Below are 12,887 nucleotides of genomic sequence, written 5' to 3'. Positions count from 1 at the left end.
AGCTTTAAGAAAAAGCAAAGGGTGTTTTAGTTAGAAACAGCATATCTTCCATTGGTGGCGTTGTTGCCCCAACTACATACTTTTTTAATTTAGAAAAAAAAAAGTTAAGCATCATAATTTTAAGCTTTCCAATGGGGCCATGACGACCAACCCAGCACAGAACTTTTTCAAACCCAAGCTGGATGAGACCTCGCCAACTCCCCGCTGCTGGCCGCAAAGGATTACCGCTCACTCGCAGGAGAAGCGGATCGCATTTTCCTGGCTACCAGGAGCTTCAGCATCCAGGCGATAGTTCCCGACTCACTGACGGCATGTCCCGCGCCCCCACCAATTCTCCTGAGGGCCTCCGACTCATTGATGGTGGCTGGGATCGCGGCACGGCAGCACAGTGGAAAAGGCCTGTGTTTTTACCATCAACGTGACAGCGCCATGCCGCCTTTGCAGTTTTAAGGCCTAGGGAAACAAGCCCACCAGCGCTCCATAGTGGTGGCGACCGCTGGCGATAAGGAAAAGGTGCTCTTCATACAGGACTCATCCTTGGGGAGACGTTTTCTGGTTGACCCAGGCTCCCACAAGAGCCTCGGGAACTCTTGTGTTGTCTTTGCAGACCAGGTATATTATTACATCTTTTTAAAAAATTGTAGATTTCCCGCATATCACCAGAGAGAGCCCAAGTACCACTATTGGTACGCGTACCACAGTTTGAGGACCACTGGTATAGCCAGTTAGTGCCCAGTTGTCTAGATGGACACCTATCTACCTACAGAGGCAGATGGTTGTTGAGCCTCATTATCTACTGGCACAGTAAATACAGCAGAAACTGGTTACCTTTTCAGGAGCAGTTACCACTGGCTCAAATCTTCAGTACTGTTCTTATCTCTGTCTGAAGGCGGACAGGGACTGACTGATATAGGGAGTTGCATTACACCTTATCGTCTTCCGACTGCTCAGTGTTTCTTATACTGCAAACCACAGATGTGGTCTGAAACGCGTAATGTAGGGTAGGGTTGGAAACTTTGGTTTGGCTTTGCACCATTTTACATCAGTGCTACATTAGAGGGAGAAAAGGTGGATGGAGAACACCAGAGATGACAGATTTTCCTAAAGCCCTGAAGAAATCCTTATATGTTCTCAGAGCTTTGACAGTTGGTGTTTCAGAATTGAGGTGGTATGGTGCTTTTGCAAGGTTCTTCTCGTAGAGGCAGCTGGAGGTCCTTGTGCAAACCTCCCATAGAGAAATGCAGTGCAGATCTGCAGTGGAGCGTGGTGGTGGTACATATAGACCAAAGAGTAGAGCCTAACTGTGTTTTCTGGTCAAGCTGAGGAGACCCTCCAACATTTGTGGGTTGGATGTCCTAGCCTCTTTCCTCTCTTTACATCACTAGAGTAGTGGTTGGCTGGGTATGGACGGGTGTTGGACAATTCAGTTTTCATTTATGGCTTGATTTATCGTCTGTCATGGCTGCGGTGGCAGACGTGTGGTGAGTGTGAGGGAGGACCCAGACGCTGGCACTGGCTTAGACGTGAGCGAGCTTTATTAACATACACTGGAGGCACAAACAGAAACACGGCGAACAAAACAAAACCTAAAGGTGACCTAAACTGGGAACGGCTAACAAAACGAACCGACGGCTCTGGAGAAACGCAGGGAAGAAACATGGACGGACTAGCAACGAACATGAGTGAACACACACTATAAATACACAGAAGGGAACGAGGAAACTACACACAGGAGGGAGGCACAGCTGATTGTGATCGACAAGACGAGACAGGGGAAACGCAAACTGAACACTGGCATAAGACACAGACTTTCACAATAAAACAGGAAACTCAAAACACACGCAAAGACACAGACTCAGAGACGTGGGCTTTACACAGAGACCCGACTACACTAGAGGGGATACACAGGTAGGGATGACACAGAACAGAGGGAGCACAGAATTAACTCTGGGAGGTCAAATAACAAAACCTAAAAATCTGAACTCAGGAAGTGCCACGAAACTAGGGCGCTAGAAACACTAGGACAGAAACCCAAAACACAAACAGTCACAAACCATGATGAAATCAAAAGTAAAAGTACAAAAACACTGGGTCACCGTCCCAGGACCATAACATCGTCTGCTATAACCTGACTGTTCTTTCACTGGACACATACCAACAAAGAGAAACAAACAGAGCACATTGTACTGACACACACAGATACATCAAAGACAGAGGTCTTCCTCAGTGCAAGACAGTAAAGTAGACCTTCAGCAGAATAGTTGACTTGCAATGTGTGAAACTGTGTGTTTAACACAATTTTCATTGCTGTAAAAGTCACTTGCCACCCTGTTGTCTCCTAAACTTTCTGCCTCCTTATGTTATTAAAACTCATTGGCTGCTAACAGCTGCACACATTTACAAGTTTGTGACTGAAAGTTGCTGGTTTGATTTGATTCGATGTGTTAGCCCACGTATGCCGCCTGCTGTATGTCTTCATTTGGGCATGTGTGAGATTACATGCAAACTTGACTTTCTGGCCTTCGTGTCACCACACTTCAGTTCTTCTTATGAGCAATTGACTGGCTCTCTATTGATTTCCGCACAATGTATCTCACAAATCATTTGTCTGTCGATCAATAGAGAAATCTCCCGGAAAATTCATATTGGGAAGGTGCGTGTGCTTTCTGCCTGGCTGCTGAATGGGAGCTATTGAATGTTTAGTTGATTAATCGGGTTAGTTTAAATTTGACCATGGCTAGCTCTATTAAAACTGTGGCTGGTGTAAATCAAGATGCTGCTGTTTGTGATTGAAATGAGCTGAGCTCTGCACACCCAGCTGCTGAGGATAAATCAGAAGTTGGGTTTTCATATTTATTTTATTTCAGTAATAACCAGTAATAACTGGAAGCAAATCTGGCAAACCCAAGGTCTTTGTTATGATGGATAATTCACCTTTGATAGACTGAATATGATATGAATATCTCTTCTTCTATTCTATGTATATTAAAGGTAGACCGGTATATGTGGCTCATACTGTCCTAATATTAAAAATCGGACATAGTTCGTCAATATCGTGGTCTGCTCACCACTGATTTGATGGGAATGATGCAGTGTGACTGATTATGTATTTATTGAACAGATCAATACAATGCAGATTGTCTGTAAGACACCCTTAACTTCCACTGATTGTCAAAAGAAAGTTTGATGATTAGTGTGTAAAGGCAGTTATCTCCAGTAAATATACTCCTTGGAGCTGGTGACAGATATATGAGACAGAGTAGTCCATGGGGCAGCCCAACAGTGATCTTACTGTGACCCACACTAAGCAGAGGGGCCCACAGTGAGGCCACTGTAGGACTGCAACATGTATGCTCCCACTCTAGATGTGGACTGAGGCCCCACTTGGGCTCCACAGTGCAATGCCCAGATGTGCCCCACATTCCATGCACGTACCAGGGCTCACATTAGGCTGGGCACCCAAGCCCCATGGTGCAGTAAACATGTGCCCCACATTTCACGCTAGTACTGGGGCTCACAGTGGGCTGTACACCTGCCCCATGGTACATTACTGAGATCAACTGGTATAGAGTGTGTCCTGGAAATGTCACGTGCAAAAAAAAAAAGCAACTTTCAGCACAGCGAGTGCTACCACATATTTGATTTGGCAGGTTTTTACAACAGATGCCTTTGTTTACAGTATGGAGCCTTTCACAGACACACACAAAGGAAAAGTAGCGTAAAGAAAAATCAACTCAGATTTAATTAAACAAGTTAATCTGTCTTGAAAATATGGCCTCATACCTTTCACTACCCAAGTTCTTTTCCTGAAGGTTTGAATCAGTCATCTCCTGACATTAGTTAGTGTATTGTTGAACCCTCAAACAAAGTATTTTCATTATCTGTATCGTAATAGCTTTTGAGTGTCTGAGCATGCAGTCTCATTTTCTCAGATTGACGGCTTGCTCATCATGTCTGGCTTTAAAAGAAGTTACAGTACTAGTACAAATAAGGCTCCATCATATTTCACAGACCTCATAGAGGTCCTCATAAAGGACTCTTCATTCTCTGAACGCAGACTTTTGATTTCTAGCATCTTTAAGTAAAATGCAAGACACGGCCCAATTTGAAAACTTCTCCTTTTTCATAAAGCAATAGTTAGGGCTATATCAGGTGACCCTGAACCACCCCTTAGGTATCCAGCAATAGGACTAGGCTCCTGGGGACTTTGCATAATCACCAAGTGATCTAGTATACAGTGTGAGGATCTGTGTGAGGAAAGTTAAGTTCTTGGAGAAGGTACAAGATTCAAACCCAAAACCTTAAGATGGATGTCAGATAAAGAATTAAACTTCAACGAGCTGAATGTGGAAGTCTTCGTGGACTACAGTACTGTGGAAGAGCCTTGAGAACGACACAAGAAATCCTTCATGCCTGTTCAACTCAACCATCTAATGCGCAGTGCCCAGTGGAATAGTTACACCCTTTTGCACATGCTCTACTGTGAAAATAACAGATAACAAAATGTTACATTTTAGAGTAAAATGTAAATCTTATATATGCCAGGTGTCTCTTGGAAATTAGATTTTTAATCTCAATGAGATTTTTTTTACCTGGATAAATAAAGGACTAAATAAAAAAAATAAAATAAAGAAAATTCACCTCTGTAATATTCTGGATATTTATAATTGAACTTTTTGTATATATTAGAACTATTTCTTATATTTTGTAATACAATATGTTGTATTATTTAATTTAGTTCAGTCTGTTGCTGTTATTTTCTTGCAGCAACTATAACTGCATAATTTCCTCAGGGATTAATAGATTAAAAGTATTCTAGATCTAATGCCTCCCATTTCCCCAAGAGTAATAATTTCTTAGATTTCTTTTTAAGTTATCTTGAATAATAATAGTTCTACAAGCTTTCTGAAGGTGTTTCCTACAGAGCCCCGCAGGGGACATGGGAGAAAAAAAAATTAAGACGGACTTTTGCGAGATCTCGCAAAACTTTTGCAAGATCTCGCAAAACAAACTCAGGATCTCGCAAAATTCAAAATCTCTTGAATTCCAACAATGGCGGCAGCTACTTAGTTGTAATGTTACTCTTTCTGGGTCACAAAATACACTTTTTTGAGGTGTGAATGTAGTTGTGTAAACGTCAGATATCTGCTCGGTTTACAAGACATCACATATTTGCAAAAGTGCTCCGATGTTTTCGGAGATCTGACACCCACCATCTCGAAGCTAACGGGAGGTCGAGACCTGGAGGAACACCGCTTTCCCGGCACATCGTGCCTCGACCTCCCGGTCGGCTTCGAGCTGGCGGCTAAAACTTTTGCGAGATCCCGAGTTAGTTTTGCGAGATTTCGCAAAACCTTTGCGAGATCCCGAGTTAGTTTTGCGAGATTTCGCAAAACCTTTGCGAGATCCCGAGTTAGTTTTGCGAGATTTCGCAAAAGTCCGTCTTAATTTTTTTTCTCCCATGTCCCCTGCGGGGCTCCGTAGTTTCCAACATAAACTGCTTTTTTCACTTTCATTTTCAGAGGAATGTTTTTTCTTTTAATGTAATACATTTTTCAAGCTTAAAGGGGTACCAAACCCAAGGGAAGGACCAGTGTTGTGTCGACACATGAAAGACAACACAGGAAAGAACTGATTTTAGTTAAATTTACAAAAATGACAATGACTTTTGAGCTGAAAAGGTGATTCTCAAATCCATAAGAAATGCAGTGAGCCCTTTGGTGTATCCACCTCCTTGTTGGCCAATCAGAAATGAGAAGGTATTACAAGAAGTTATTATTAAGGCAGGGATGCAAAAGGAAAAAATTCAAATTAGAACTCATTTGTTTCAAATGATCAATATGTATTGTGGAGGTCACGAGAGAGGCAGAGTGATGTGCAGAGCTGTAGTAGCTACTTAAGTATAAAACTGATGAACCATGGGGCCACGGGCTAAATTAAGAAGAGAGGTGATAATCAGTGAAAACACTACGTATTCAGTCTTTGTTTTGAGAATGTTGACAGAGAAGGCCTGAAGGACTGCACTTGACCTTTGTGTCATCGTGACACCCTATTATAGAGAAAGCACAGGGGGTCAAGAGAGGAACTTATGTACTGCATGAGGAAGCCAGGAGTGGCAGAGAATTAAATCCAATTCTATTTATATAGCACCAAATCACAGAAAATTGCGGGTGCTTTATATTGTAAGGTAAAGACCCTATAATAACACAGAGAAAACCCCAACAATCAGACAACCCCATGCAAGCAAGCATTTATAAGGACATTGTTTGGCAGTTTATGGACACACTGCACACCATGTTGATATACAAATAGGTCAGCTAATAGCAATCCATCCATCTTCTTCCACTTATCCGGGGCAAGGCCGTGGGGGCAGCAGCCTAAGCAGGGAAGCCCAGACCTCCCTCTCCCCGACCACCTCCAGCTTGTCCGGTGGAACATCCACCCATTCCCAGGCCAGCCGAGAGACAGAATCTCTCCCGTGTGTCCTGGGTCTGTCCCGGGGCCTCCTTCCAGTGGGACATGCCTGGAATACCTCACCAGGAGGCATCCTTGTCAGATATCTGAACCACCTCAACTGGCTCCTTTCGATGTGGAGGAGCAGCGGCTCTACTCTGAGCCCCTCCCAGATGGCCGAACTTCTCACCCTATCTCTAAGGGAGAGGCCAGCCACCCTTGGAGGAAGAGTATAATATATAAAATATGCCCTTTTAACAGCAAGAAACCTAGTGAGCGAAAAAAGAGATGAGTGAAGAAGAAACACTTACTGCATCATAACGAAGCACCCAGCAGCCTAGACCTATTGCTGCTTAATGAGGGGATCAGGATAACCTGATCCAGCCCTTCTATATCATTTATCAAAAATAAACAGTTTATATATTTATATATCTGATCTTCTCCATATGTACTCACCCCCTCGTACACTCGACTCTTCTTCAGCTTCCCTTCTGTCTGTTCTACCTGCTCGCATGACTTCCATGGGACTCAGAGCCTTTAGTTGTTCTGCCCCAAGACTTTGGATGCACATACCCTTCACCATGATTCCATCTATTTTTACCTTGTTTAGCTTTTATACTTCCATGCTTGTTTTTTTTCCATTTACCTTGTTTTTATTTGTTTTTATTTATTTATTTACTTTTTGTACTATTGTAAGGTTACCTTGGTGTTGTTGTTATTATTATTATTATTATTATTATTATTATTATTATTATTATTATTATTATTATCATCATCATCATCGTCATCATCATCATCATTATTATTGTTATTATTATTATTATTATTATTATCATTATCATTATTATCATCATCATCATCGTTGTTGTTGTTGTTGTTGTTGTTGTTGTTGTTGTTGTTGTTATATGATTTTTAGAGCCAAGAACAATAACCTCAGTTTTATCTGAAAATAAATATGAAAAGCAGAAGCAGAAAATTAGAGGTCATCCAGGTCTTTCTGTCTTTAAGACATTCCTGCAGTTTATCTAATTGGTGTGTGTTATCTGGCTTCATGGAGCGATAAAGTTGGGTATCATCTGCATAGTAGTAAAAATATATGCTATGCCTTCTGATGATACTGCCTAAGGGGAACATGTATAAGGTAAGCAGAGTTGGTCCAAGCACAGAACTCTTAGTGTGTGAAGAGGACTCTCCATTTACATGACCAAACTGGAGTCTATTAGATAGACATGATACAAACCACTGCAGTGCAGTACCTTTAAACCTACGGCATGTTCTAATCGCTGTAATAAACTATTATGTTAAGGCAGCTGAGTCAAGTGCCAGCTTGATGGCCTGTGGTACATAGCCAGTTCATTGAGATGGGTTTGGGACCATATTTAAGATTAAAATTGCTTGCTGGTCCTTGTTGGGATTCTTATTTCTAAGTCTAGCCCTGAAAACAGAGTTGTCTCTGTGACATCAAAGGAAATTCAAAAAAAAAAAAAAAAAAAAAAAGGGAAGGAAAATTTATTTTACCCAAGGCCAATACCCTTACAATGAGCCATCCTCTGACCTTTGTTCCAAGACAGTGACGATTCTGTCTTTTAATAAAGGTCAAATACACACTGAGCAGGTATATGATGGTGTACCTTGATGAAGGGCATATGGCTGGTGTTTTAATTTGAAGAGCAGATAACATGATGTTATCAGGACTGAGAGATGACAGACTGACAGACAGATGCAGGAAGGTGGAGAGAACAAGATGTCCAGATAATGTTAATATTCCAATTGCTGCACTTTACTGTTCTGCTTCGTTTTCGCTTAGTTTTGTCTTTATAAAAGAAAGATGGAAGGTTGTGTGAGGTCCTGTTTCTAAAGTAGGAATCCACAAGTGTAGTGTACTCATTTACAGAAATACAGAAGGAAAATCTGAACTGCTGAGATACAGAATAAGTTTCTCATGTGTTTATGCACCTGTGAAGGACACTGGTAGCAGGGAAGGCGGCAGGGCTCGTGTTTGAAGGCAGAGAAGACAGTAGAAAAGATGACCTGATGAGAGATACACAGATAATTGAGCAGATAGATGGAGACATAGACACAGAGACGTGCAGACTGAGAGGATTAGAGAAGTAGAGGTGGAGCTGTGTAGCACCTTGACATGATACACTAGAAACACATAGATATACGCGCTTTGTATGGGGAGTTAAAGACATTCATAGGCAGGTATCTGTGAAATACAGCAGATTTGTAGCTCAGGACACAGTGGGACAAACACATCGAAGGGCACCTACAGCCCAGGTTTTGCAGTGGCATTTCTTTTTAAGCTGCACTTTACTCTAAAATCCACTAGATGTCTCTGCATAGCCACTTATTAACAGACAAAACTGTATGTAAAACACGGACATAGTTGCCAGATTTCAAAAGTTAAGCCAGTTAAGTAAATTAAACATCCTTTGTTGGGGAGGTTTAAGTTTGAGGAAGTTTTTGTCATTGTCATTGTGAAGAATATGTTATTTGAATGTCTGCATATAGTTTATAGGTAATCAGTTTAACATTAACTAACACTGAAGATTCCACAGGAGTCATGACTGAAACATTACTTTCACCACTAAATTAGAAACCTGGATATTCTTTGGTTGTCTGGAAGGACTTTGCTGAGACCTATGAGTTCTGTCCAGGGGGTCTGGGTCCACCTGAGGGTTTTCCTCATTCTCATATAGTTTTAATGAAGACACAGTTTTTATGTATGAGCACAAAGCTGACAACACGAAGCAAAGATAAAACCATTTCTATAGTTTTCTTAGGTAAATTAACTTGAATAAGCTGTTCTGGACCAGGAAGCTCAGATTTGCTGATCTCAGAGTAATTCAACTCAGAATTCATTTTCCAGAGTGTCTTAAAATTCAGAGTTTGATGAACATGCTAAATGGAAGAGCTTAGGTTGCAAAAAAAAAAAAAAAAAAAAACAGCTTCAAAATACATGTAAAGCTGAATGATTTGCTTTGTTATGTTAACTAGTTATTGTGGAGAGTAAAATCACAGTGATTCAGTGGTCATTAAATTGTGTGCAAATTTGGCAAGATGATGATAATTTATCTCATAAATCATTACACACTGCTCTCCCCTATATTAGCCGGTTTTACGAGTGAAGAGTGCTGGTATCAGCAATACTAGGTCTGTATTTATTTGGTAACAGATCAGAACCAAAATTTGAGTATCACACACTATTGTGACTATAGTAATTTATTACATTACCATGTTCACTAAAAATGTAATATGGCCACAGTAACAGATGGCTAATGAACGGCTTCCATTGTCCAAATTTGGTGAGCCAAAGGGAAGATTTGCTTCATCATATTTTCTAGTCTTTGGCTTGGAAGGAAGTTGGTTTGGAAACATATTTGGCGATGCTTCATCTCCTGCTTTGCGTTTGCGTGGGAGCCCTGTCAAAAATCTTTTTTTTTTTCGCTTTTCATACTGCCTAGTAGATCTTCAGAGGGTACTTCATGTAGTCTTGGTAACCGATCAGTTCCTCTCACACTCAACAATCCTTCTTCCATTGCCCTTGGGGCTTGGTACCCAATCTTGGGTGAGGGGTGATGGTATCTCCAGAGGTGGAAAGAGTACTAAAATATTTTACTCAAGTAAAAGTACTATTACTTTGCTGAAATTTTACTCAAGTACAAGTAAAATTACCTGTCTAAAAATGTACTCAAGTAAAAGTAAAAAGTAGCTCATTTAAAATGTACTCAGAGTAAAAGTTACATAGTTACTTTTCTGTCAGCAGGAGGACAGCCGCTTCTGAGTAGTGCAAAAAAAGACAGTGGGATATAAATCTCAAAGTAGTTCTTTTTTAGTGAAAAGAAAAACTTTACAAATTAAAGTGCAGTGGCAGTTAAACTGCAAGTCTATACATGAAAATGGATAATGGTCACCAAACCAATCAACCAAACTGTCAGGTATCACAGTGTTTTCAATACAAAACCATATCATTCTTTCACATGAGAATGTGTTCTAAACTGTCAAATAAGAGAACAAGTACTGAACTGAACGGCAGCTGCTTTAAAAATGTTTTTTAATTTTTTAAACTTGGCCCTGCCCTACTGTACCTCTAGATTAAAGTTCCTGTATCCATCCTAGAGTGTTACTCTCTGAACTTCCTGTTAATTTTGAGGAGCAGTTGATTTTCAAAGTTAGTAGAGTTCATCCTTGCTCACTTTGCAGTGAACAGTAGTCCAGCACAGCTAAAGAGACGCTCGAAGGCAGCTGAGGCAGGCAGGCCAGTGTTAAGTTTGAGAGAAAGTTTTTTGACGTCCCTAATAAGACATCAATGCATTACATAGCTACCGCTGGTAAATTATACCAATATACCTCGCGTTTTTTTTTTTTATTGGACAGTAACAGGCTAGTTAACGGGAGGTTGCAAGTGCTAATTAACAAGTAACAGAAGTCAGCTGTCTTTGACTAATCTAAGGTAAGTGAGCGCTCTGTTATTCTTTTGCCTGCAGTGTGAACATATGTGGGTTAAGTAAGAAAGTAGCCGCTTCTGTCTTTAATTTAACTATTTTTTTAAATAAATTATTATTATTAACAAACAGGAAAAACGTAGGTAAACACATTTTCTTTTGGCAATTTACCAACCCAGTAAAAAAAATGTAAGTTGCGACGTGCCCGATTACAGCAAGTTGCTAGTACCAACCAACGTTATCTGTGTTCTTCACAGATGTCTTAACGTAATGTGATTAATTTGAACACAGCCTTTTTGCTACCATAACGGTACGAGTTGTATTTAACTTACCTCTACATGCTTGCGCAGGTTTGATGTGGAACTTTTAAAAGCTGCTAACTCGGTCTCTCTGGGCAAACACAGCTTACACTGCATAATAAAGCTGTTGCCTTTCTTGCACTTGAAGCCGAAATGGTCCCTTAAATACGGTCAGGGGTTCACATCGGTTTCTTCGAGTTCAGGGTCAGCAGAATTCGATGGGGCTTCTTTTTTCACTGGATCCGTAACACCGATGTCAGACTCCATCTTTAACGTGACCTTAGCGCCAATTTGTTCTACTACCCATCATTCCCTGCAGTATTTCCGAAGCGCAATGTTTTTATTTTAATTTTAATTTACTCAGTAACGGGTGTGATTGAAAACGTAGCGAACTACAATACTTTTTAAAAAATATACTTAAGTAAAAGTAAAATTACAGACTTGAAAAATGACTTTAAAAAGTACAAGTACACAAAAAAACTACTCAATTACAGTAACGCAAGTAAATGTAATTCGTTACTTTCCACCTCTGGGTATCTCCCCCATGACTTTTATTTGAATTTAAGGTCATCGAGGTCTTTATGACTTTCAGACATTCCTGCAGTTTAATTGTTGTGCGTTATCATGGATAGATAAAGTGCCATGCCTTCTGCATATCAATAAACATGTATGCTATGTCTTCTAATGATGCTGCCCAAGGGAAGCATGTATAATGTAAACAGAATTGGTCCTAGCACTGAACCCTGTGGAACTCCATAATTAAGCTAAGTGTGTGAAGAGGACTCTCCATTTACATGCACAAATTGGAGTCTCTTAGATAGATATGATACAAACCACGGCAGTGCAGTACCTTTAATACCTACAGCATGCTCTGATGCTGTAATAAAAAATTGTGGTCAATAGTATCGAACGCTGCACTGAGGTCAAGCAGGACAAGCGCAGAGATGAGTCCACTGTCAGAGGCCATAAGAAGATCCTTTGTAACTTTCACTAACGCTGCTTCTGTGCTGTGATGAGCTCTGAATCCTGACTGACCCTGACTCTTCAAGTAAACCTGCCTCTGCAGATGATCAGTAAGCTGTTTTACAAGAATTTTTGAGATAACAGGTAGGTTGGAGGTTAGAGAAAGCTGGGTCAAGTGATGGCTTTTTAAGTAACTGTTAAATTACTGCCAGCTTGAAGGCCTGTGATACATAGCCAATTACCTTTACCATCTACTGTACAGTCTCTGTAGGCTTCTCTTGTTAATCTGTGATTGACTCCACTGTAGCTGTCTCTGTGACCTCTGACACCCTCTTTCCTCAGCACCGTACTGGGTGAACAGGAACTTGCATTTCCTGTTATACTAGACTATTCTCCTGCTCCTCATAGTCATACCACTCACAGTCATTAATCAATTCGGAGTGGTCATTAAAGCAGTGTGGGTCATGTGATTTTGTGGTTAATATTGAGCTCTCAGGGAAGGCATACCTGCACTATGGATGGTAAAGGTCAAGGTGTGTTTGTTTTACTTTTGTGTGTCAACCTCATGTGTGCTGTACACGTGAGAGATAGAAAGAGAGCAAGATTTGTGGCACTGAGAGGAAGAAAATCTAATTAGAGCATTAATTAGGAAGCAAACTGCTTATTAAATAAATCATGTGGTCATTAAGTGATCACATAGCAGCTTCTCTGAATTTCTTCATTC

This window comes from Perissodus microlepis, chromosome 2, assembly GCF_051167445.1.
Source record: "Perissodus microlepis isolate ML-2025 ecotype Zambia chromosome 2, ASM5116744v1, whole genome shotgun sequence".
NCBI lineage: Eukaryota > Metazoa > Chordata > Actinopteri > Cichliformes > Cichlidae > Perissodus > Perissodus microlepis.
Note: the sequence above shows the minus strand (reverse complement) of the source record.